At 43.9% G+C, this 24644-nt stretch overlaps 1 long non-coding RNA gene across 4 annotated transcripts in view; it reads right to left on the reverse strand.

The window, feature by feature from the left end:
- LOC309625969 overlaps positions 1–17078 on the reverse strand; it is a 33726-nt gene extending 16648 nt beyond the window's left edge. The window contains exons 1-3 of one of the 4 annotated variants that reach the window (XR_014242850.1): positions 16064–17078; positions 3266–3477; positions 426–2721 (exon numbers count right to left, since the gene is read on the reverse strand). This is a non-coding gene — a long non-coding RNA (uncharacterized lncRNA). Of the gene's footprint in view, positions 1–425; positions 2722–3265; positions 14454–16063 lie in introns of those variants that run through there. The other 3 variants (XR_014242851.1, XR_014242852.1, XR_014242853.1) reach the window with 3 other exon arrangements.
- Between the last annotated feature and the right edge of the window lie 7566 nt (positions 17079–24644).

The following is a 24644-nucleotide window of genomic DNA, read 5'->3' on the forward strand; positions in this document are numbered from 1 at the left end:
TTTTATTCAATCATACTTGTACCTGTGTGTCTCCTGTCTGACCTTGAGGGTAGGAATGGAAGATTTTCCTTCCCTTGTCTGAAGACAGGGCCTAGACTTCGCGTCCTGATGGTAATTAAAATATACTTGAAAGGCAATTTGGCCAGGTGGGGTGTTAATGTTTCTGGTCTAAATTACTGAGCTGTGTGTTATTTCTCAGGACAGTCAGATAACCTGAATTACAGATGGAGTTCAGGAATACACATCTGCTTTTAATCTCTGGTCCTGACCAGACCACTGGGCTTCAGACCCACCCACACGTCTTGTGAGGTGGGGACAGGACCACCCACGTGAACTCTCTTCCCCTCAATCCTCAGCAGGTGAGTGGGGCATAGTGCACACGAGTGGAAGTACGTAGTCAGCAATTCAGTTCAGTCCACACTTACCTTATGTCCGGAGCCCCAGGACCTTGAGGGATGTTTTGATGACCAAAGTGTCAAATTCGTATCCTGCATCTTGTTCCAGTGCCGGCCGTGTGGTAGGCAAATGTGTTGGTTGAATGAGTGGATTAATGTGGTCTGGCTCTGCAAAGCACCTAAAAGAAATGTGACATGTTTTGATATTAGACTATACATATACAGTCTAATTCCTTCCTGAAATCGAAGTTTCCTAGAGAAATGCAGAGGTGCACCTTGAAAAACGGCCCTGGGCATGACCTAATCGACGCGCTGTGGTCATCTGTCACTGGTGAACCTGGCCACGTCACTATGTGGCGTCCAGGCTGCCCTGGGTCTGCTCTATTCAACGCCTATTTCTCGTGTGCCTTCCTGGGGCTGCTGTTCATTTGGACTAGGATTCGTCCAGTTCAGGAATCTTTAAGCACATCACTTTTTTGTTTTTTCTCATTAGCCTTTTATTTTTAACTTAGTTTTATAATAAACAAACAAAAAAGTAGATCATTAAAAAAACACCACAGCTGTCAATTTAAAATTTTAAGTGAGGTTCTTATTAAACAAAGCACTAACACTATATCCCATAATTACATCTTTATTTGCTTGCAAGGTGCTTTTCAAACTGTAAAATAAGGCTTGGGAATAGGGTACAAATGGTTATCCCCAGGAGTCACTTACCCCCAATGTAAGCACACTGCTTTTGCTATGAAATCATTTATTCCCAAGCAGACGGCAGTTCTGAATTATTCTTATGGCAATAGCCTGGCGTCACCACCAACCCATCTGGAGGGCTCGGGAGCGGTTCTGACTCAAACACAAGGATGTTGACCTCGGGGGTCAAGTAGCTATCAATTCACAAGCTGGACTAATAGACTCAGCTCAACGTCTAGATCAAACTCAGCTCATGAAGATTTTTCCAGCCTTCCTGTTGATTTGGGTCCCTCCATCGCTAATCTGATCTATTGTGGGACTGCCTGTCAATCAAGACAGTTTTAAAAAAATTGAACCAGTTGGGAAAGTCGGTGGTTTTAAATAGATGTCATCTTCAGAAGAAAGGGCGGCATGTTAGCAAACCAGACCATGTGTTGGCAGAGAACCTCAGATGTACAGAAAACCCTGAGAAAAAGTCTTGGCAGCCTGGCCTCCAGCTGAGCTGTCATCTATGACACAAATGTCCTTACATTTGTAGGTTTAGGGTCGGCATCTTGAGGTGGGCCTTGGTTCATCCTCATCTACAAAGGAATGGGGCTCCCAGGCTCATCCAGGAATGGAAAAATGGGAGATGGAGATGGGCCGATGGGCCCGAAGCCTCACACCACCACAGCCGGATAAAATAATCTGCATTTCAACAGCAGGAAATGGAATATTGCATTCATCGTAGAATAATTTTCACTTATTTGGCATTTTAGGGACTTATTCATGAGGAGATTCTGGGAATGCTTTCAGCAATGAAAATTACGTAGGATATTGAAATAGCACGGAGGAATTCAGCAATGTTTTATCACAGGTGTGCCTACTTGCCAGTTATACAAACAATTTTGACTAGTTTAAAACAGGCCTTATTCTCAGAATCCCAGCTTTTTCTATTTGAAACAGTTAATACTCAACCTGGGTTCAAAATGAGGATTAATATTCACGACTTCATTATTTGGCAAAATGCTATTAAGCTGATATTGGCTTATTCAAAGGAGAGTATAATTTGATGGGCGGTTACTTTCTAGCTGAGTAGATACCTTCTTATTTCCTAATTAGAATGATGAAAATTCTAAACATCTTTCATCCAAAGACCATTTCCTCCCTGACATTTTAAGTCACTGGGATTTTCCTGTTAAGGTGTGGGCCACAGCCTGACAGAGGATTTGTTCTCAAAACCATTTCTTGTATGGCAACTCGGTACAGCCTGATCAAGAAATTTAAACATTGCTTACTGAGCTAGCCTCCGGAGGGAAACATCTCATTTTAATGAGGCCCTCGGGAGGCATGAGGATCACGCTGCCTAACTTAGGTTTTGTGTTAGGCTTCCTGCTAAAAATAACACACAGAACACCAGCGACCATTATCTTTTAATGCAACCATGGCGATCACAGTGTGATCCTTTAAAAATAGCAAAGCTTCATTAGGTGAAAGCAAAATCCACATTTCTTTTTAAATACCCACCTTCTGTGAATACATGAGCAGGGACGTCCCTGCTGGCTGGGGGAAAATCAGCTCTCCTTCACTCCTGCTTGTACTGCAGCTGCTTCCGATTTTTCCTCGTTACCTTCTCCACTTTCTGTTTATTAAGCACAATCTGGGAAAGAAAGAGTGTGGCGAGTCTTCATTAGCTTGGAGGCAGCAAGCTAGCTTTCAGAGAAATCTGGCTAATTAAGTTGATAGTAGGGGTAAAACGAGGGTCTTTCTTTTGCATAAAAGCAGAGATTTTGCAAGGCATGCATTGCGAAATGTTGCCAGGCTCTGGAGCACCATTCCATCTATGTGGATTGAAATATTCAAAGCCCTCGTGGGCCACAGGGTATCAGGATAGAGGGTTCGGTGAGTAATAAGCAAACTGGTTTGTAAACCCATCAGATTTTTCATCCAGCCACGCAAGGCTCCCCATTCTGGCATGAGAGAACGATTCTATAATCTACTTGAAGAGTGAAGGAGTGGGAAGCACCTAGCTACACCCCAAGGTTTGAACTGGTCAAGTGGCCATCACATTACTCAAGTGGAGCAGATTTTTTTCCTGTGGTAATCCTTCCACGTGTGACACTTCATATCACTAATGATTTTGCAGCTTACAGAGAAATACAGAGCAGAGCTGATCAACAGAACTTCCTGGCATGTGACTTAACATGTAAATCAGATAATTCCTTGTCACTGTCGTTTGTTGTTACATCTCACACAGATTTCACTGATGACCAAAGCATCTCAAGAACAGGAAACGAAAACGCTGTTGGCATCTGCTGATGGAGGCGGGGCCAGTTGCTGCGCCATGTGCGATGTTTTCGAGAAGGCTTCTTGGCTTACTTGCAGGCACAACTGTTTACAAGCATCTGGGGACAGGCTGCAGAAGGGAAGGGAGAAAGAAATGTACATGTGAGAAAGGACCATTCTGTGCAAAAGTGAACACTTGATAAGAGGCCAGAATCAACTGGAGGGATTATTCTAGTATGACTGACATGGCTCTCATTTCCTACTTGACTGCTCATGATTTTCGTAAAAGGGTTGAGAGCGCATATCCTTCCATTATTTTAATATTGTAACAGGAGAATGCTATTTGCACAATTTCTCTTCACATTAACATCTTAAGTATTAGACAATAGGATGAAAGGGAATGAAACTTTTGAATTATTAATGGGTGCTCTTAGCTTAATGTGTATATGATACCTGAAGAATAGTTATGAGTATAATATTTGCTTGTAATAAATTCCCAGTTAAAAGAATCATTGTTAAAATAGGCATGAGACACAACTCAAATAATATTTTAAAAAATTGTTATAAAATAAAACATTCCTTAAGCCTCATCTCATCTCTATTACATTTTCATCACCAGTCCCTCCCTCCCACCCTCTTCCTTCTCTCAAACACAAGAAAAATCCCAGGGTTGGAGGAGAATCCAATTGTTACTGCAAGTTAAATCGAAGCTATCTAAAAAGCTGATAAAAGCTTTTCTTTGATATAAATCTCCTATAAAGTCTTTTGCTTCAGGTTGGCCTTAGGGGGCGATCTCAGTGTGATAAGATTCTTTGGTGCTTCTCTGATTTAAATCTCTTTTGCTAGAGTCCTTCAACCTAAACAAAGTTTTGCCTCATACTGTCTTTCTACAGTGAGTTTACATTTATCCACAGTATTTCTCAGGCACACCTGTGTTATCTCCCTCTGTTTGAGGACACCTGAGGGCTCTTCATTTTTGCATAATGAAGATGCAACTCTCCCACAGATAAGTACACAAAGGAATACATTCTTTTGCATCCGTCACACTCTTATTTTTAAGAATGTATTTTCTCAGTTCTCTTTGGAATCGGCCTTTTATTAAATAAATTTAGGAGAATACTGTTGCATCAACTCTTCCATGAAAACATTTGATTTTCCAGCGGGTCTTTTATTTCCAACGAATACAAAGGACAAAATTGCCCGGAATGAATAAATTATATGGGTGAACCAATGATTGCCACAAAATCTGTCACATTATTTCGTTTACTCTATGAATCTCTAAACACAAAACTATACCAGGGATAAAAGTAATATGTACAATATCCTATCTTTGTATAGTGCATAAATCTTTGCAATTCTCTTTTTGTTGCTCTTATTCATTTTGGTGTTACAACCAGCTAACATAGTTTAGGGCTTTGTTAATCCTAATTCACAGGTGAAGAAATTGAAGTCCAGCGAGAAGCTGCCCAAGGTCACAGCCTGAGTCCACGGCGGGGCCAGGCTGGAAAGTGGCTGTCGGAGCATCCTCATTCTTTTCCTTCTTGGAATGATGCCGAAATTCAGCCTCTGTGCGCCGTGTGGAATCGAATCTCGGAGACAGAGTTTTGGGTGAAGTAGAAAAGAACAGCTTTATTGCTTTGCCAGGCAAAGGGGAACACAGCAGGCTCTTGCCCCGAAAAACTGTGTGTCTCAACCCAGGGAGATCTGATGAGGAGTTTTACAGCAATAGTTCAAGGGCGGGGTTGCTGATAAAATTAGGGTGTGTGCAGGGCCGCACCCCTCTAATCTGGTCTCAGGTAATCTTCCTCTTGAGCTTCTCCGGTTCCTTTAATCTTGCCTCAGGTGGTTTCTTAGCTGCTCCTCCCTTGATTAGCAACTGTTCCAATCTGCCCTTTGGAACTCAGGGAAGGTCACGGAGGCTGCAGTCTGTTCCCTACCAACAAGAAATGGGGAACAGAAAGGCTTCTGTGCCCAGGAGCCCCATAGGGTCCTGCTCAGTTTCAAGGAGACAGTTTTGTTCTTTCTTTCCCAACCCTCATGCTTATTTGTCTTACACCTTCCACTGCTGGCACCTCCGTGATGCTGAGGAGAGAGCAATCGCTCCTGTCCTGCTTCTGATCTGAAAGGGGCAGATTTCAACATTTAACGATAGGTAGGATTTTGCTGTAGGTTTTTGTTTTGTCTTTGTCTCACTTTGTTTTGTATCTGCCCCTTATCAGATTTAGGACATTCCCTTTTCTTCCAGGTGCAAGAGTTGATTCTGTGTGTCGGGTGGGGTTTATTTCGTAGCTACTCTTCTGAGAGTGTGGCCCCTTCTGATACCAGCACCTTGAGGGCATGGCTTCCTGTGAAGCCCCACTTTTGCATGGCTCCAAACTTTAAGAGCCCACGGAGTTTTATCTTTGCTTGGCTTAGCTGGTGGCGGCAGGACAAAAGCTGTTGGTGCCTGGCTAACCCCTCTGCTTACAGGCTTAGAGTCCATCCTGATAATTACTTATCCTGTCAGCTAGTCAGTAATTTAAAAATAAGCTTCTTTAGAGTTGAATCATCATTTTATCACTTTCAAAGGGGAAGATGATCTGAATACCCTGATGTGTCTTATTTCTGGAAATGGAAATGTCTCTGCTTAGCTTCCAAAATGTAGCTGCTTTTCTTTCTTACCCTCTTTAAAAGAAAATTTGTGAGTTTACATCTTTCAAAAAATCTTTTTCCATATTTTACAGTGGGAGTTCAAGGAAGGGCCAAAATAAATGTGTGTTATCCACTCCCTTTATATGAAAGTCCTGCCCGTAGTTTTTCACTGTACCACAATGTTCTTCTCCTGGCCAAGGAAAACCTATGAAGCTCCAAAAATAATATGGGGAGTGGGGGGATGTCCAGTTGAACTGAAATCTGGAAAGAAACACTTTGTTTTTAAAGATTTTTCTTTTTGATGTGGACCATTTTTAAAGTCTTTATTGAATTTGTTACAATACTGCTCCTGTTTTCTGTTTTTTGGTTTTTTGGCTGCAAGGCATGTGGGATCTTAGCTCCCCAACCAGGAATCGAACCCACACTCCCTGCATTGGAAGGTGAAGTCTTAACCACTGGACCACCAGGGAAGTCCCTGGAAAGAAACATTTTTTAATAAGAAAATTTAGTCAGGGAACTTTCCCCAAGTATGTTTAATTAAATATTACCACTTTTCAAGAAAAACAAAATAAAGCAATGTTTATGGATTTTAAAGAAACATACTCAAAGGTACACACTAAAAAGTGGTTGCCTCCTTCAGGATAATCCCTTTGGAAGGATGCATACTTCCCAAATGAGGCAGCCTGGACTTTCTTTCCCCCTTTCTTCCTCCCTCCCTCCCTTCCTTCCTTCCTCTCCTTTCCTTCCTTCTTCCTCTCTTTCTTTTCTTCTTCTCTCTCTCTCTGTCTCTCCCTCTCTCTTTCTCTTAATTAAAGCCCAATTAAAAAAAAAAAAATTTACCCTAGCAGCGTATCCTATGAAAGTCACACTGATTTTTACAAAACGGCCAAAAGTCAGATTCAGTCAGGTATGGTGAATCAGGAATGTCCAACTAGCATGTCGGCATTTTTGATAACGGTGTGTATATGCCTGTGCGTGTGTGCACGCATGACTTTAAAGAATGATAATTATTAGTATTTTCTATGTGACTGAGGGCAATTCTGAAAGGATCTTCCCATAGATACTAGGAGGATGTCTGGTAACCCAGTGGAGACAAAGGGCTTCATCCTCAGAGGTGACTAAAGCTAACAACCTGGGCTCCACCGTGCTCCCTTGGGGAGAAAGCCCCTGGTGCACACAGCCCTTTTCCTTCCTTGCTGCTCTGATCATTCTCAACTGAGGTCTAACTGCTTCCTGGATGTCATATTAACTTCCTATCCTTTCAAAGGTTTTCTTCTTTCTTATATGTTGCTTTGTTTCACACACAGTTTCCTGATAATTTTAAAAAAAAACCTCTTATGACTGTCTGGATTTATAGACACCTGCTCTGGTAAGGGTACTAGCTTCCTAAGGTTGCATCAGGTCAACTCCTGGGAGACATGAACTTTGTTAGCGATTGCCAGATTGGTGTGTATTTCTAAAAGTACACTGGTCAGTCATTAAATAAAAGTTAAAAATAATCAAAATCTCCACACAGACATTTATTTCTTGGACACCAAATTTTCACTAGCCCTTATATATATATTTATTGTCATAGGAGATATTATACATCTCTCAAAATAAGGAAGAATGAGGAATAACTGGAAAAAAAAGATGTACTTTAATTGCAGAGTAAAAAGGATATAAGTAAACAAAGCCATGGAGAAATTACTTACAGACAAAAAAACGGAAGCTCAACCTCACACCTACACAAAAATTGAGTGAAAATGGATCATAGATTTAAATGTAAAACATAAAACCATACAATGTTTAGAAAATAACATAGGAACAAATCTTCAGGACCTAGGATTTGGTGAAGAGTTCTTAGATATGACACCAATAACACAACCCATAAAAGAAAAACCCGGTAAACTGGACATCAAATTAAAAACTTTTGTTCTGTGAAAGGCTCTGTTAAGAGCCTTAAGACCCTGTTAAGAGAAAGACCCAGTTAAGACAAGCTACAGACTGGGAGAAAAGATTTGTAAACCACATATCTGACAAAGGACTAGTATCTACATTATATGAAGAACTCTTAAACTCAACATTTAAAAAAAAAACCAATTAGAAAATGGGCAAAAGACATTAAGAGACATTTCACTGAAAAGGGTATGTAGATGGCAAAAAAGCACACGGGAAAATGTTCAACATCACTAGCTGTTAGGGAAATGCAGGTTTAAAAACCATATGGGTTATACTACACACCTATTAGATCAGCTAAATAACAGCATCAACATGAAATGCTGGTGAGGATGTGGAGAATCTGAATCTCATACGTTGCTGGTGGGTATATAACAAGGTACACCGTCAACTCTGGAAAACAGTGTGGCCATTTCTTTGAAAAACTAAACATACACTTATCATGTGGCCCAAAATTGCTGTCCTGGGCACTTACTCCAGAGAAATGAAAACTCATGTTTGCACAAATAAAGGTACATAACTGCTTGCAGCAGCTTGATTTGTAATAACCAAAACTTGGAAACCACCAAATGTGCCGCAGTAGGTGAATGGTAAAACAGACTGTGGTACATCCACACCATGGACTATTTCTCAGCTAAAAAGTCAGTTACAGGTACCTGCAATGTGAATGGATTTCAAGGTCATTATGTAGAGCAAAGAGCCAATCTTAACAGATCACTTATGTGTGATCCCACCAATATAACGTTACCAAAATGACAAAATTAGAGAAATGGAAAACAGATGATGGCTGCCTGGGGTTAGGGATGGTGGGGTGGACAGGGGAGTGACAGGTGTGACTATAAAGAGGCATGCATTAGTTTTCTAGGGATTCCATAACAAATGATCACAAACTAAGTGGCTTAAAAAAATAGGAATTTATTCTCTAGCAGTTCTGGAGTCTAGGAATCCAAAATCATGGGAGAACTGGGATGCCTCCCTGCCTCTTCCAGTTTCCGGTAGCTGCTGGCAATCCCTGACATTCCCTGGCTTGTGATGCATCACTCCATATCCATCTCCGTCTTCGTACGGTCTTCCTGCTTGTGTGTGTGTGTGTGTGTCTCTTCTCTTCTTATGAGGATGCCAGGCATGGGATTTAGGGTTTACTCTAATCCAGAATGACCCCACCTCATCTTGATTACATCTGGAAAGATCCTATTTCCAAATAAGGTCACATTCACAGGTACTGGGGGTGAGGACTTGAACACATCTTTTTGGGGGACAAAAATCAACAGGTAGCACTGCTGGTAGGAGGTAGCACCACTCAGTGGTGGTGAAGTATCGTGTGTACCCATTACAGTGGTGGTTACACAAATCTGCACAAATGATTAAGTGACACAGAACTAGGCACGTGCATTGTATCCATGCCAATTTCTTGGTTTTGACATTGTATATAATTACGTAAGATGCAACCATCGGGAGGAAACTAGGTGGAGGATACAAAGGAACTTCCTGCATTTTCTTTGCAACTTCCTGTGAATCTACAACTATTTCAAAATAAGACTTTAAACAAGTCAACACAGCAAACTACACATGTATGTTTATAGCAGCTTTATTCATAATTGCCCAAAACTTGGAGGCAACCAAGATATCTTTCAGTAGGTGAATGGATAAATACTGTGGTATATACAGATAGTGGAATATTATTCATCCAACACTAAAAAGAAATGAGCTAGCAGCCATGAAAAGATATGGAGGAAACATAAATGCTTATTCCTAAGTGAAAGAAGCCAATCTGAAAATGCTACATCCTGTATAATTCCAACTCTATGACATTCTGGAAAAGGCAAAAACTATGGAGACAGTAAAAAGATCAAGGTTTGCCAGGGGTTTGGGGAGATGTAGGGATGAATAGGCAGAGAATTTTTAGGGTGGTGAAAATACTGTGTGATACTATAATGATGGATACATGTCATATATTTGTCCAAACCCACAGAATGTACAACACCAAGAGAGAACCCTACTGTGAACTATAGACTTTGGATGATGATGACGTGCCAATCAATGTAGGTTCATCAATTGTAACAAGCGCACCATCTGATCGGGGATGTTGCTAGTGGGGAAGCTGTGGGTACGTGGGTTCAGGGTGTACATGGGAAATCTCAGTACATTCCCTTCAGTTTTGCTGTGAATATAAAACTGCTCTAAAAAAATAAAGTATTTAATTTTAAAAAAAGTAAACAAAAACATCTCTTGTCTCCCTCTCCCCTCCTCTTGCACCCTTTGGTTGAATTAGGTTATATAGCCTTTGTTGTGTGGGAGACACACTCACATATACACACACCCCACACACACAAACAAAACACCCCATATACATGTTATTTGAGGGTTGACTTTAGTTTTGGGTATCTGGGTATCTCTGTAGAAGAAAACACAGTTCTTTCAGTTGGAAAACCCACATGTCTGGTGAGGAAATGGTGAACGTCAACTGGAGAACAGTTCCAAGCTACTTCACAAAATTGGAGCATTTTTCACTTGCCTATTATATACCTTATTTCTTTCAACACCTGGTCAGTGGGTCGGAGTCCATCTACCTGACCAACCAAGAACTGGTTACCGAGCTGTGTCCCTGATTGAGAAACATTAGGATCCTTCTGACTCTGTCAGAGAGAAAATCTAAGGTTCTTGGTATTTTCGGTGATCCCAAAAGTCATTCTTAAAGTAAAATCTGATTTTCCTCCAAAGCCACCCATTATTTAGATCTGAAAAAAAGGCACATCAATGTGTTCACAATAGTTTATGGTGTCAGTTTATTTCTGACAGTTACGTTCTTTTAGAGTGAACTGGAGCCGCTCGTTCAATTTGGAAGGAAAATGGCAACCAACAGACTTAAATTCCAATTTTTTTCCTCATATGACAAGGCAGTCACTTTAATGTGAACCTAATGAAGAGTCTTTTTAAGCCTCATCACGTGGAAATTGAAGACATGCTTTTAGCGATAAATATGTAGCAGCTTCACTGGGAGATATCGCTGAAACTTCTGGCTGCCTCTTTCTTTGGTTTTGGATGGCATAGAATGTGATGTGTTTATTTCCTGTCTCATTATTGATCAATAAGCAATATGGAAAATACCTTATTCTTTATTAATATCATACAAATAAAGGGTTGGAGCCTCAATGGGTGGTTTTCCTGAGCTTTGATGATCTGATTGTGCAGCCAAACCCACAATGTGGAAAATGGAACATTTTATGAAGTTCATACATTTCCAAAATTGCTCCCACAATGATGCTTTCATTTTGTGTTAGAAATGGAATGATGGCTTCTATCTATTCCAGAAAACTTCAACATTGCCTCAAGTGAAAAGGAAAAGCTTATATTTCAAGGCCACTGACCGTAGCTCATTTACATGTCACAAGGGAACATATGCCAGTTCCTTTTATGGTAAAGAAAACAATGATGGAGTGGAGTCTCTTCACTGTGTCTCTCCATCAGCCTTCTTGTTTTGCAGATCAGCCAGCCTGGCTCCTGCAGCAGGATGAAAATGTAATGTCTCCCAGTGAGCTAGTGAATATCAACACTCTTTCACTTTCTGTATGTAAACCCCCTTTTTAGTGGATAGAGCTATTAGTCGATAAAAGTATTGACATTTTTATGGGATTATTTTTGGAAAAGACTAACATGTAATTCTAAATTCAACATATGGTAGTGGTCAAATTGTGTTCCTACTGTGTAAAACGCTTGAAGAGTAACCCATGCATTCTCTTGGCCAGCACACAGAGAGAAACTTGATTAATTTCACCAGTACCCCTTAATCTCCTTCCTTGGCTCTCAGCCCATCCTGCAAGGGTTGATAAATCTTACATCCCCTGAAGATTATTACAGTTCCTAATAGTCTTATGACATTAGAAAGGCTCAATGGCACAAAATGCATCCAACAAATGAAATCACATAAATAATTTAGGTTTCACAATTTAATTTTTATGGGGTGTTTTTTTGTTGTTGCTGTTGTTTATGGGGCATAATAAGTACAGTTGGCTTAGCCTGCAGTAAATGAAAAGGGAACATTCTACACCAAAAATTTCATTGTGTTGCTGTCTTTCACTCTTGGCAATACTCAACCATCCAATTCCAGCCTAAGGTCACTCACATGTTCATAAATAACCATCAGAGAGGTAAATACTCACACACACACACACACACACACACACACACACACACACACACACATCTGCCCTCCATTTTTTTATAAAAGGAGCAAATCTGCTCCTTTTCTTGTTAGAAATTATTTTCCTTTCATGAGCCTAGAGCAAATCTTTGTCTGATTTGAAATAACTTGTGCTAACTTGTGATCATCAGGAAATATTTTTAAGACTCCTCTGGCTCTTAACACGCTGACTGAGCTCCTTCTATGTGCCAAGGACTCTGCTAAGTATTACAATGGGTGTCAAGAAATTATGATGCATGCCCTGGTTCTCAAGGAGTCAGTCCTTCGTAAACACCTGAGCATGTAAGTGGAAAAATAGAAAAGTTTCCAAATAATGCAAGAGCTGATGCAAGACAGCACATAAACGACAAAGGGATATAGGAGAGTCTGTTTGACACCACAGATGTAGAGATTGGTCTAGGATTTTGCTTTAGAATAGCTTTCAATTAGTCCAAATATGGTAAGCAACATATAAAATTTTACATTGCATTTACAATGTAATTAGTGGACACATGATACTTAAAGTTGTTTATACAAGTCTGCTGTGTGGCCATCATTTCTCAAACTCAAGTTGATTGAAGGCCAGTCGGAAAATTTAAACAGATCTTGAGGCTTAGTCCTTTATACAGAGTCGAGTTGCTTTTCTTCAAACATCTTCTGATGCCATGTGCAGCACAAACACTGGGAACAGAACAGGGGAAAACACACTTTTCCTGCCCTCCTGTTGAGTGTGGTCTAGTCTCTCCCAATGATGGGAGGGAAGGGACAGGAATGACATTTCCATTTGCTGGACATCCACTCTTGGCCACCAGACAAAACATGTACAGACCTGCGTCACACAAACAAACTTAAGGACTTTGAGCAAGAGTGTATCCATCTTCACTGGGGGTCCTTCTGCAGGTCCCGCGGGTGTCACTCATGAGTCTGCGTTCAGCTGGCAGTTGTGGGGCTGGGCTGGAAGGTCTGAGAAGGCCTCCTTCCCAGGCTGGGGCCCCACCTGGGTCCTCAGTTCCCATCCACATGGCTGCTGGCTCTGGTAGACCAGGTGGCTTCTTTCCACGGTGCTCAGGGCTCCAAGAGAGTGAATCTGGATCTCCTAGGAGCTTGCCCCAAATGTCACAGCGTCACTTCTACTGCATCGTGTTGTCAAACCAAGTGACAAGGTGATTCAAGGGGAGGGGAAACAGGCCCCACCCTGGAGGGAGGCAGGAGGACGTACCCACCTCCATATACAATCCCCTCCGGTGCTCACAGGAATCTTTCAGAGGAAGGGGTTTCATTACTATTTTTTGTGCTTTTTTTTTTAGGTGAGAAAACTGAAGCTTAGAGATATGAAGAGATTATTTAACTTCTTGGAGTTCTCTAAACATTTTTGAGAGTTTTTGTTAAGAGTGAGGGGCTTAAAATGAGACACACTGGCGATTAAATGCTTCTTCTGCAATTTACCATCTGTGAAACGAAGGGCAATTTATTTACGGTTCCTGCAAAATAGCAATAATAATACCTATCTCACACGGTTATTTTCCGAGTTGAATTAAGTGGCGTTTAGCATAATTGCCTCGCATGGTGCCTTGCAAGTTATCAGCACTCTCAGGGTATATTACCAAGGATATTATTTATAGATTAAAAGAGGAAATTTGAATCATGTGGTCTGAGAGGAGGAAAAAAATGTTACATTGAGAATTGCCAGCAGAGGTCTTTAGAGAGAGAAATGATTATTGATTAGGAAAACTTGAAACAGTTTGGCTACCGCGATTGTGGGAAATCGCCTTTAGGTCATTAACAGGAAGGTCCAAATGGGCCGAGAGAGTGCCTCTCCTTCGTGGGTAAGGGGGTGGTTAGTGAGGGTGTGCAGGCAGGAGGGGAAGGTGACAGGAGGGGGTGGAGGGGGAGGGCCTGAGGGGGGGAGGGGCCAGGAGGAGGGTCTGAGTCCCTGGAGACCTAGAAACTGACATTTAACATTAAGCCTCCCTTATGCTCCACCCAACCCTCAACATTATCCCATGACCTCTCGTAAGAATTCTACCTCGATGTGAGCAACTCAACACATTAGTTAAATAAAAGGTAGTTTTCTCAAAGCACTAGTTTTTTTGTTTTTTTTTTTTGCACCACCAAACGGGAGCTGCTTTTCTTCCTGAATTGGCCCCTGTGTCTTGGGAGTGCCCAGCGCACCGTGGGTTCTCAGTGAACAGTGTGGGACACTTGGAAGGAGATCACTGCTTCATGTTGATTGCTTTTCCAGTTTTTAGGTAAGGGCCCAGGACGCACAAGCAACTACATCGTGTGGGTGATTTTAAATGGAAACAACACAAAGTCGGTGTATTCAATATTTCAGGGAACGTGGGGCAGAAAAAGGAAACAGCAACATTGCCCCAGCTGTTACAGGTGGTAGTGGTGGTGGCTGGGTGGATTTTTTGGTTAGTTTATTTGTCTTTTTGAGCCATATTTGGGATGAGGGTATTGAATCATCCTAATTTCAATATCAGGAAGCAGGGACTTCCCCACACTTGGGAAGCTTGGACTTCCCGGCTGTCACCTGGGTCACAGTGCATGAAAATCATCTGCTTTACCTGAAGCCAAGCAACGTAACTTAGTGAAAAGAACACGGGTTTGGTGCCTAGAGCTCTGAGTTCTAGTCCCATTTTGTCATTACTTGGCTCTCAGATTTTGAAGAAATTATGTGAAGTCTCTAAAATAAAATAACTTATATAATGAAGAGATTAGGTGTCCTGTAAGATTCCTCCCTCAGACCCGTGTCCTTCCTGGCTTTATTTGCAAATTCACAGACAGCCCAGATACCACGGCAGTTAAGTCAGAGTGGGGAAAAAGGGCAAAATTAACACAGCGTGTGAAGAGCTAATGCCAAGCCAAGAGGAAAAAAAACCCATTTCAATAGGTATTGGGAAAAACTGTCAACAATTACCATAACAGGAAATTAGTGAAAGAACTGCAATGGCCAATCAACCAATGGAAACATGTTTAATCCCAATAATAATTGAAGATATCAAAACATAAAGGAAGATGAGATATCAAAGTTCACTTATTAAGTGGGGAAATATGTTTTAAATGCCTAACATTAAGTGTTCTATCACATTGTTGGTTATATAACATCAACATCTATAGCTGATGAGGTAGGTTTGGCAATATTTATCAAGAGCATTAAGAATTTATCTTTAACCTAATAATCTTACCCTTTAGAAGCTGTCTGCATTTATTGAAGGATAATTCATAATAATTCCAACCTGAAAGCTACTTTGACACCCATAAAAAGGGAAGAGTTAAATACATTATGATACATGTGGTGACCACCAATACAGCCATCAAAATCTGTAATTTTAGGAATATTTTACACTATGGGGAAAAGCATGGTGTAGTGGTGAATGCAAAGAAAGAAAACATCCAAACTGCAAATTCAGTGTCATCTTAACTGGGAAAAACGTAAACAGGTACTCATACGAAAATACTGAGAAAAATAGACACCCCAATCTTGATAATACATATTTCAAAAGTGATTGGATAGCTGACAGTTATTTCGTTTTTCCTTTTGTTCTGCGTTTTCAAAACTTTAATGAACTCGAAAACACTGTGATTTTTAAAAAAGCAGAAAAATGCAATAACAAATATAATTTCCCCTTCAGATATGCTCCAAATCCCTTGAGCACAGACACTCGGATGAGTGTCCTTTGGTGTGTCACTCAGCAAGGCTCTGGCCCCTGTGGGCCCTCGGCTGGTCAAAGGTCACACTTGGAACCAAGCGGACACAGATCCCGTCCCTGGTAAACAGCATGTTCATGAAATAAAGGTATAACCAGGCTTCCTTGGAGGTAGAACGGCTGGTGGCTTTAATTCTTCTGTTCCCAAACACCATCCAACTCCCCCACCCCTTTTAAATCCAAAAATTTTCTTTTATTAGAGCAGTTTTAGGTTTACAGAAAAACCGAGCAGGAAGTGCAGTGTTCCCACATACCTCTCCTCGCCCTGCACGCTGCTTTGCTGTGGGTCGTCCAGGTGTGAGTGAGTGCGGGGCACACCCGATACACTGGAAATGCTGTTTTTATTTCCACGCGCCAACACAGCACCTACGCAAGGGCAGCCGGCAGAGATCTTGTTTGTAGACGCTGTACCCTGAGCTCCCCCCCAGCAGCGAGGGACAGCACGTCCTAGCCTGTCCACCGAGACGTGCCAGGGCCTGCTGCCGCGGCAGACTGGAAAGGCAGACAGGGGCCTGCCTGTCACTTCCCCTAGTGCTTTGTCACATGGAGAAAGGGGCTGCTTTCAGGGGCACCAAATGTCACCATAAATATTTATGAGAGATCCAGCATTGCTGTGCTGGAGAGCAGTTTATTATCAGAAAAGTCACAAATAGAACTGAAAAAACAGTGGCAAATGCATTCCAGCCATGCGTGTGTATATATGTTTACATGTGTGTGTGTACATGCACATACATGGTGTTAAATCCGTGGCTACCATAGACATGTGTGCTTCTATACCTGCTTTTTTTAAGTTCTCCATATACATCTATGTGTTTCTGAAATTCACCATTTACAGGTGCTTGTGGCATCCGACGCAAGAACCCCAGGGCTGTGTAGTCGCCTTCTTTTTGCCCCGCAGACGGTTTTGCAACGTGCAGAAAGAAAGACAACCGCTGAGGATGCAGCGCCAGCTATCAAGCCCCAAGTCTGTGCTGGGTTAGAAACGAGAATCCTCCTTACGCCTCCCCCTCCCCCAGGCAGCAAGGCCACGTGGCAACATGCACTTTGTAGAAAGTCTGCACCAGCCAACAGCTGTTTTCAGCTCGCAGCTTGCAGCTCAGACCCACTGTCATAACAAGTGTGCAGTTAGGTATGACGACTACCAAGGAAAATACCACAGTTTACCAACAGGTGACTTAAAAAATAACTGAAGTAGATGCAACTCTCTCTAAAATGATGTCACTCTCCCCTGTATTTGGAGTGATTGTCTGAGTGGTTGAGAAGGAGTGGTTTTAAACTCGGGCCTGCAGGATGTGCCCAGGGCAGCCGAGCGGCCACCTCCACCCCCTCCCCTCTTTCTCCTCCCACTGAGCCCCCCAGGCCTCTCTCCTGGACCACAAGGCTCCACCAGGGCCCAGGCCACTGGGATTTCCCCGTCCTCTCTCCTCCCCCTCATGACCCCTCCACAAAGACCCCGCCCCTTCCTCACCCCCCCCCCCCTCGGCATGGGGGACACCAGTCCCTGGATTCAGCACAGGCTCTTTATCCACACTCCGGGCTGGTCTGTCCAATTTTCTGCTCTTATATTCGGGCTGGCCCCTGGCCTGTCATCTGGGGGACGCCACCTAAAACCTCTGTACACAGTCATTTCCACGTTTATCCCCAGCTCACCTCCTGCCCTGAACAGCACACCGTGCATAACTTCACTTTTCTGTTTCAGACTCAGCAAGTCCAACCCCCCGATCTCCCCTCCTTGCAAGAAAGCTGGCCTCTCGCTCTCCCAAGTTCATAACCGTCCTCTCATTCTGCCAGCTGCTCAAGCCAGAAACACTGGGGCAGAGTGAAAATGGAGTTTTGGGTCAAATTATGTCCCCCTTAAATCCATGTGTTGAAGCCCCAAACCTTGGGAACTGAGAATGTGACTGTATCTAGAGACAGATAATTACAGAGGTAAAGTAAAATGAAGTCACTAGGGTGGGACCCTAATCCCATAGGACTGGTGTCCTTATAAGAGGAGATCAGGACACAGACACATGCAGAGGAATGACCACGTGAGGACGCAGGGAGAAGACGGCGTCTACACACCCAGGAGAGAGGCCTTGATCACAGGCTTCCAGCCCCCCAGAGTTGGGAGACAACGAATGTCTGCCGTTTAAGGTCCCAGTCTGGGGTACTTTGTCACAGCAGCCTGAGCTGACTAATACAGTCCCTTGTTTAAAAATAATCAAAGATTTCAAGACGACACAGTGGAGCATTAAGCGAAGCGCAGGCCCTTCTGATCGCGTGGCTGCTGGTCCCTGCCCAGGAGGCCAGGCTGCCTGGTGGGTCAGCTTCAACTACTCGCTTTCACACCCATGTCCAGCCCATCCCCAACTCGTCCCCCACAGCCCTCAGAAGTCACCAAGGTTAGGGCATCCCCCGCTGGGGTCCAGCCATCATTTCCGCCCCCCTGACAGCCTCCCCGCCCTCCTGTTGCGCTGGGTCCGCTGATGCCTTCACATGACCCGTCAGGTTCCCTCACTTCTCTGCTCAAATCCCTTCCATGCCTGCCCTCAGTCAGAGCAAAACCCTCCACCCAGCTGTGCCCACCTGCCTCTGTCCCTCTGCCCTGCCCTGGCCTCCAGCCAGTCTTGTTTCCTCTGGCTCCTCATGTGCTGGTGACGGAGACCCCAGGGGGTGACAATCTCCCTCCTGCGACGTTTCTGCCATCAGCTTCCCGGTCTGAGGCCCAGAGTCCCCTTTGCACTCTTTGCACACCTCCATCCATCGTGTCGGCTACCGCTTGTTAACACTGACGCCACGTCACCCCACCCTGTACACTCCTGCCCAAAGGCAAAGACAAGAACTGGAGTCCTCCTTCCCAAGACCCCTCGCCAACCACCACGTTCCCTCCAGACCTGAGAAAGGGCGGCTGGGCAGGTACAAGCTCCAGCAGGGGGAGCTCAAGGCCACAGCGTGTCCCTGAGCGTGAACAAGCGTCCCTATGGGCTTTGGATTCTCAGAGTCCTGAAGGGCCTTCCTGGACCCCCAGGACGGTCTTTTCAACAGCTGTGCAAGCCTTCATCTCCTATTTTCATCCTCTCCTTCCTCCAAAGGCCAGACTTCCCGACTAGGAGCCGACTGAGGCAGTCCCACAGCTGGGAGTCACCGTCTGAGCAGAAAACAGGGCAGCTGGTGCCCCCCAGGGGCCCCGCATCTGAAGTCCTCATTCGCTGTCTGGCCTTAGAATAAAATGGCCTGTAATCGACCAGTTCAGTGGCCATTGAAACAGTCAACAAACAAAGCACCAGAGACCACAACTTTTAATCCCAGAGTTATTATTGTGGACAAATGACTTTATTTTTTAAAATGTTTTTTTTCCTTTTCTAAAAAAGAGTATATTATCTGCTTTTCTTTTGATGAAGTGTCATAAGGGATGAATGAATTCAGGTTATTACAAGGCAATTTGGAAATTTCCGTACCCAACAATACAAACTTGACTTTCCTTGAAAATATAGAAAACAGTGGGTCTGTGTGGCATCTGGTGAAGAATGCAGATTCGAGAATTTGACTGCCTGGACATTTACATCCTGGCCTTGTCACTACCAGCTGTGCAACCATGAATAAGCTGGTTAAATTCCCCGTGCCCCAGTATCCCCAGCTGTAAGACAGGAGAATGGTACCCATCTCATAAGGCTATTGGGAGGATTAAGAGAGAGTGTGTGTCATGCTTAGAACAGTGTCGAACAAGTAGAAAACCCTCACACATGTAAGCTGTGACCACCACTGCCCATTAGTGTAAGTATACTGTTACTGCTTCTAAGTGTAATAACAAAGTATAAGTTGTAATTATTATCGCTAAGTGAAGAGAAATAAGTTGCACATTTTAATCTCACATTAACTGGCAAAGAAACCACCACTATTTAGATGGGAAATAAAAGCAACCAGATCAATTCTTTCTTTCTTATTTACTTACTTACTTACTTACTTACTTACTTACTTACTTATTTATTTATTTATTTATTTATTTATTTATGGCTGTGTTGGGTCTTTGTTTCTGTGCGAGGGCTTTCTCTAGTTGTGGCAAGCGGGGGCCACTCTTCATCACGGTGCGCGGGCCTCTCACTGTTGCGGCCTCTCTTGTTGCGGAGCACAGGTTCCAGACGCGCAGGCTCAGTAGTTGTGGCTCACGGGCCTAGCTCCTCCGCGGCATGTGGGATCTTCCCAGACCAGGGCTCGAACCCGTGTCCCCTGCATTAGCAGGCAGATTCTCAACCACTGCGCCACCAGGGAAGCCCAAGATCAATTCTTTTAATGTAAGTTATTTTAATGCCCTCGTACATGGAGTGTCAAATACATAAGATACTCCTGTTTCATTTGATGCAAAATAAAGTAAACCTTACAATATTTGAATACTATTTATAAGTTACCTCAGAAATTTTGAAACCATTATTTCATTGAATCTCCAAGAGAACTTTTGCAGGTAAGCGGTGCCGGTCTTACAAAGTCCCAATTTGTAGACGAGGAAGCCGAGATCCCAGGAGGATGTTTTGCCCAAAGATGAACAGAGCTATCCCCAGGCTGACGTCTCTCCACTGTTGCGAGAAACTTCCAAGATCAACACTGTGCATGGATTGAGAGCACCCACTGAGAAAACTTGAGCACCTCAAGTTACAGCGTGACATCGGAGTAAGGAGGACCCCAGCCCTGTCCATCCAAGGCTCTCTGTCACCTTCTGGATATGTGTGCGTCGGCGTGCAGCAGTGGGGGTGGGTGGATTATAATTATTTTCTTAACATCTTCATTGGAGTATAATTGCTTTACAGTGTTGTGTTAGTTTCTGCTTTATAACAAAGTGAATCAGCTATACGTATACATATATCCCCATATCCCCTCCCTCTTGTGTCTCCCTCCCACCCTCCTTATCCCACCCCTCTAGGTGGCAACCTAAGTGTCCATCGACAGATGAATGGATAAAGAAGATGTGGCACATATATACAATGGAATATTACTCAGCCATAAAAAGAAACGAAATTGAGTTATTTGTAGTGAGGTGGGTGGACTAGAGTCCGTCATACAGAGTGAAGTAAGTCAGAAAGGGTGGATTATTTTCAAGTAACTTTGCTACAGAGGAATGATTTTCATAAGCTTCCATGGGAAATGATGGGTCGTTTCTATGCAATCAACCACAAGCAGAGAGCAAGTGTGAACAATAGCAACATAAATAACAATCCGCTGCTTTTCTGCTCTGCCGTCTGGGGTGAGCCTTCTCATGCGCTCTCCCTGGTACACATCAGCCTCCTATTCACACTGGACAGGTGGGAGGAGGCTGCTGCCCGCAGCGCTCTCACGTCTGAGGACTCGAAGGGCAGAGGGTTTGGGTTCGAGGTGCCTTCACTGGAGCAGAGACCTTTGAAATGACGGTCGTTACAAAATCCTCCCGGGGAACACATGCTGTTGCTGTCAACCTTTCAACGCCCCCTTTTCCAGTTTAGAAACCTGTTTCTGGATCAAGCAAGTAGCCTGAATGGAAGTAATGAGAAAATTGCTCAGCAAAATCTTCTGAAATTGGGTGTCTTCTACTTCTTAAAAAAATCCTCTCCCTTTGCTCCTAGGTGCTGGCAGGGAATAACCTCGATTTCACGTAAACAGCTGGCTCGGCAATCTGTTCTGCAGGCTGGGGAAAGAGAATTTAAGAAGGAATAGCCTTGGTCTGTCCTCAAAAGCTTCCTCATCAATGATGTCTGTGCTATATTTCTTTTAAAAGGAAAATATTGCAGAAGAAACTCACTTCTAGTCTTGATCTACTGAATGCATTCTACACGGTGTTTACACTTTGCACAAGAGTGAAAAGAAATACACAAGTTCTGGGTGCTGTGAACACTCGTCACAGAGGTGCACTGGACTGCACGGCCAGTGTGTCAGCTCCAAGGAACAGGGGTCCGGGGGCTGGCGAGCCTCCAGCCACCATGTGACGTCGTGGCCGGTGAGATTTCTTTCTCATCTACTCCCCACCTTCTCCCCAGTGAGGGGATGACTAGTTTATAGGAATCAGGAGAAAGGAAAGCCGCCGAGCAGGCAGGGAGGCTGGGGCGCAGAGACACCAGTGCTGTAATCGCGCCCTCCCGGGCCCTGGGCTCCAGGGTGCCTCCTGCCGTCCCCACCAGGAGGGACACAGAAACCGGCCTCCCCAGGTCAGGCATCTGGCTGCCGGGGAGACACCAAGAGCCAGGAGGGCAAACGCACACCAGTGACAGTCCTGCTACAGCAGCATGCCCAGAGTGAAGGTGGGTGACAGCAAACAGAGAGATTGCTTTTGGATACTGTTTTGCTCTGCTTAGTTTTCCTCTGGAACATTGCAGATGAGAATAAGGAAAAGCAATTCTCTTACCTACGATACAAAAAAAATCAGAAAACAATTTTTTCATGGTAACATCTTTCTTGCTGCTTTGGATCATAGTAGACAGAAAGTTAAAAGCAGGCCTGAAGAGCCAATGGCAGCAATTAAGAAACAAAACTTGGGTTCTGCTTACAAAATAGACAAGCCACGATGGATTTCAGAGGACATGGATTTATGTGTTGTCCTTTTAAGTCCTTACCAGATAATCCTTCTGAATCCCTAACTGGTTCTGAGTTGTTGTCTTAAGTCCGTTTGGGCTGCTATAACAGAACACTGCAGACTGGGGGCTCAAGAATAACAGACATTCATTTCTTACTGGAAGCTGGACGTCCAGGATGAGGCACCGACAGATTCAGTGTCTGGTGAGAGCACACTTCCTGGTCCACAGACAGTGTCTTCACACACTGTCCTCACCTGGAGGGAGGGCTGGAGGCTCTCTGGGGTCTCTTTTATAAGGGCACTGATCCCATCATGGGGGCTCCACCCTCATGACCTCATCACCTCCCAGAGGCCCCACTTCCTGACACAGTCACATTGGGGGTTAGGTTTCACCATATGAATTTTGGGAAGACACAAGTATTCAGTGTACAGCAGTTAATGACAAAGTCAAGTTTTCTACCCCCAAAAATGGTCAAGAAGGAAAGAGCAGCCACAACCCACACAAATGTCCCCACATTATAGCAGTGACCGTGTAGGTCTCTGAAAACACAGAACAGCAGCCCCACTATTTCCAGGGTCCATGGACGCCAGGGGATGGAGGACTCCGCACGCGGGACCTTGCAGGAACGGGTGTCTGATAGCCTGGCCTTTTTTTTATGGTCCAACCAAAGAGACACGTTCGTTCCAATTTTCATATAAAAGAACATGTAGATGGAGGGGACCTGTCAGATGAAGAAACAATTCTCAGAAATAACATCATTCCAAGCCTTTGGGACAGTCCCCTATGAACTCCAGGAAGCGAAATGTGATGTCGAGGGGATTGGACTCAACACTAGTGTCCTTCTGTCCTTTTCATGAGGAAAGGGTGGAGCTGGGGCTGTTAAAAGACATCCAAGGCGGTAAGACTCTCGCTCAGGCAGCCAGGGACACACAGTCTCACTTATTCCCCAGAAACATCAGCGGAACTGAACACTTTCAAACAGCGTTTTCCAAAGTTCATTAAGAAAAAGGAAGGAGTCTTTGAGCCCTTTGCATTTTATTTGTCCAGCTCATGAAGTATCTGAGTGTCCAATGGCAGCAAGGTCATTCGATTTCAAATGTGCCCGTCTGTGGGAAAGGTGGCTGTTAGTGGTCACCAGAGAGCTGCTCTCCGCAGCCCCTGCACAGTGACGACCAGGGGATGGGAACGCTCCCCGAGGCAGCTGTGAGGGGCACTGTTCTGCCTTTAACGAGAGACAAGACGCTCCTCCTCTTCAGAACTGCACCCCGACATTCTTAAAAACCTGGGTGCCTGTCTTCCACCCTCCCTGGTGTGGGCATCTTTTACAGAATGCGGCATCCATCCTCAAATGCCTTGTCCGAACAAGGGAGATGTATGAGCCTCCCTTCCACTTATGATGAGCTAATTTGAAAGATAAGGATCCCTTAAATCACACTGGAGCCTCCATCAGGATGCAGTTAATGAGGAGAACAGGACTTCAATCACTAGCCCTAGTCCCACGAACAAAACACAGATGAGTGTTTTTGCAATATCAGAAGCCTCATGGAAGTCTGTTCTTTTTATGTTGAGTCCCTCACTAAAGAATCTGAAAGAACCAGCCATGCGATGTACACTTAACAAGAATTCCTTTTTCTTCAACTAAGAAGAAACTAAAAAGATCCCACATGCTGCAACTAAAAAGATCCCGCATGCTGCAACTAAGACCTGGTGCAGACAAAATTAATTAATTAATTAATTAATTTAAAAAAAAAGAATTCCTTTTTCATCCTAAGACACCTCAGGGACATGACTTGTGACATCTCCCTGGTGGGGCATGCAATAAAGGGTCCAGGTGAGAAAAGCACAGAGCAAGAAAGGAAGCAAATTTCCCCTAGTCCCTGTATAAACTTTAAAATCAGAAAGAGAGGCCAGGGGTTGAGGTGCTTTTGAGACCCAAGTGCCATCTGTGATGTGGTCCTTTATATCCAAGGGGAATGCCGGCTAACGGAAACAAGAACGTCCAAGGAACAGACCGCCTTGGGGTCCCCACTCCCGCCTCTACAGCCCACAGCTGCCCTGGGGCCTGCAGCGTGGAGGAGGGATATCACTAAACTGCTGCGCTCAGCGGCAATCCTCCCAAGGTCCATCCTGCCCTGCCCATGCCCCCTCCATGGCGCAGACGCAGCCCACAGTCTCCCAGCATGGAGCCAGGGAAACCCCAACATTCTCCTTTGTTTTAAATAAATCAGCTTCATGAAAACATAACTCAAATACCATGAAATGCACTCATTTAAAGTACACAATTCAATGGCTGTTGGTGTATTCACAGATATGTGTT

This window comes from Balaenoptera borealis, assembly GCF_965194805.1.
Source record: "Balaenoptera borealis genome assembly, chromosome: 3".
In the NCBI taxonomy this organism is placed as follows: Eukaryota; Metazoa; Chordata; class Mammalia; order Artiodactyla; family Balaenopteridae; genus Balaenoptera; species Balaenoptera borealis.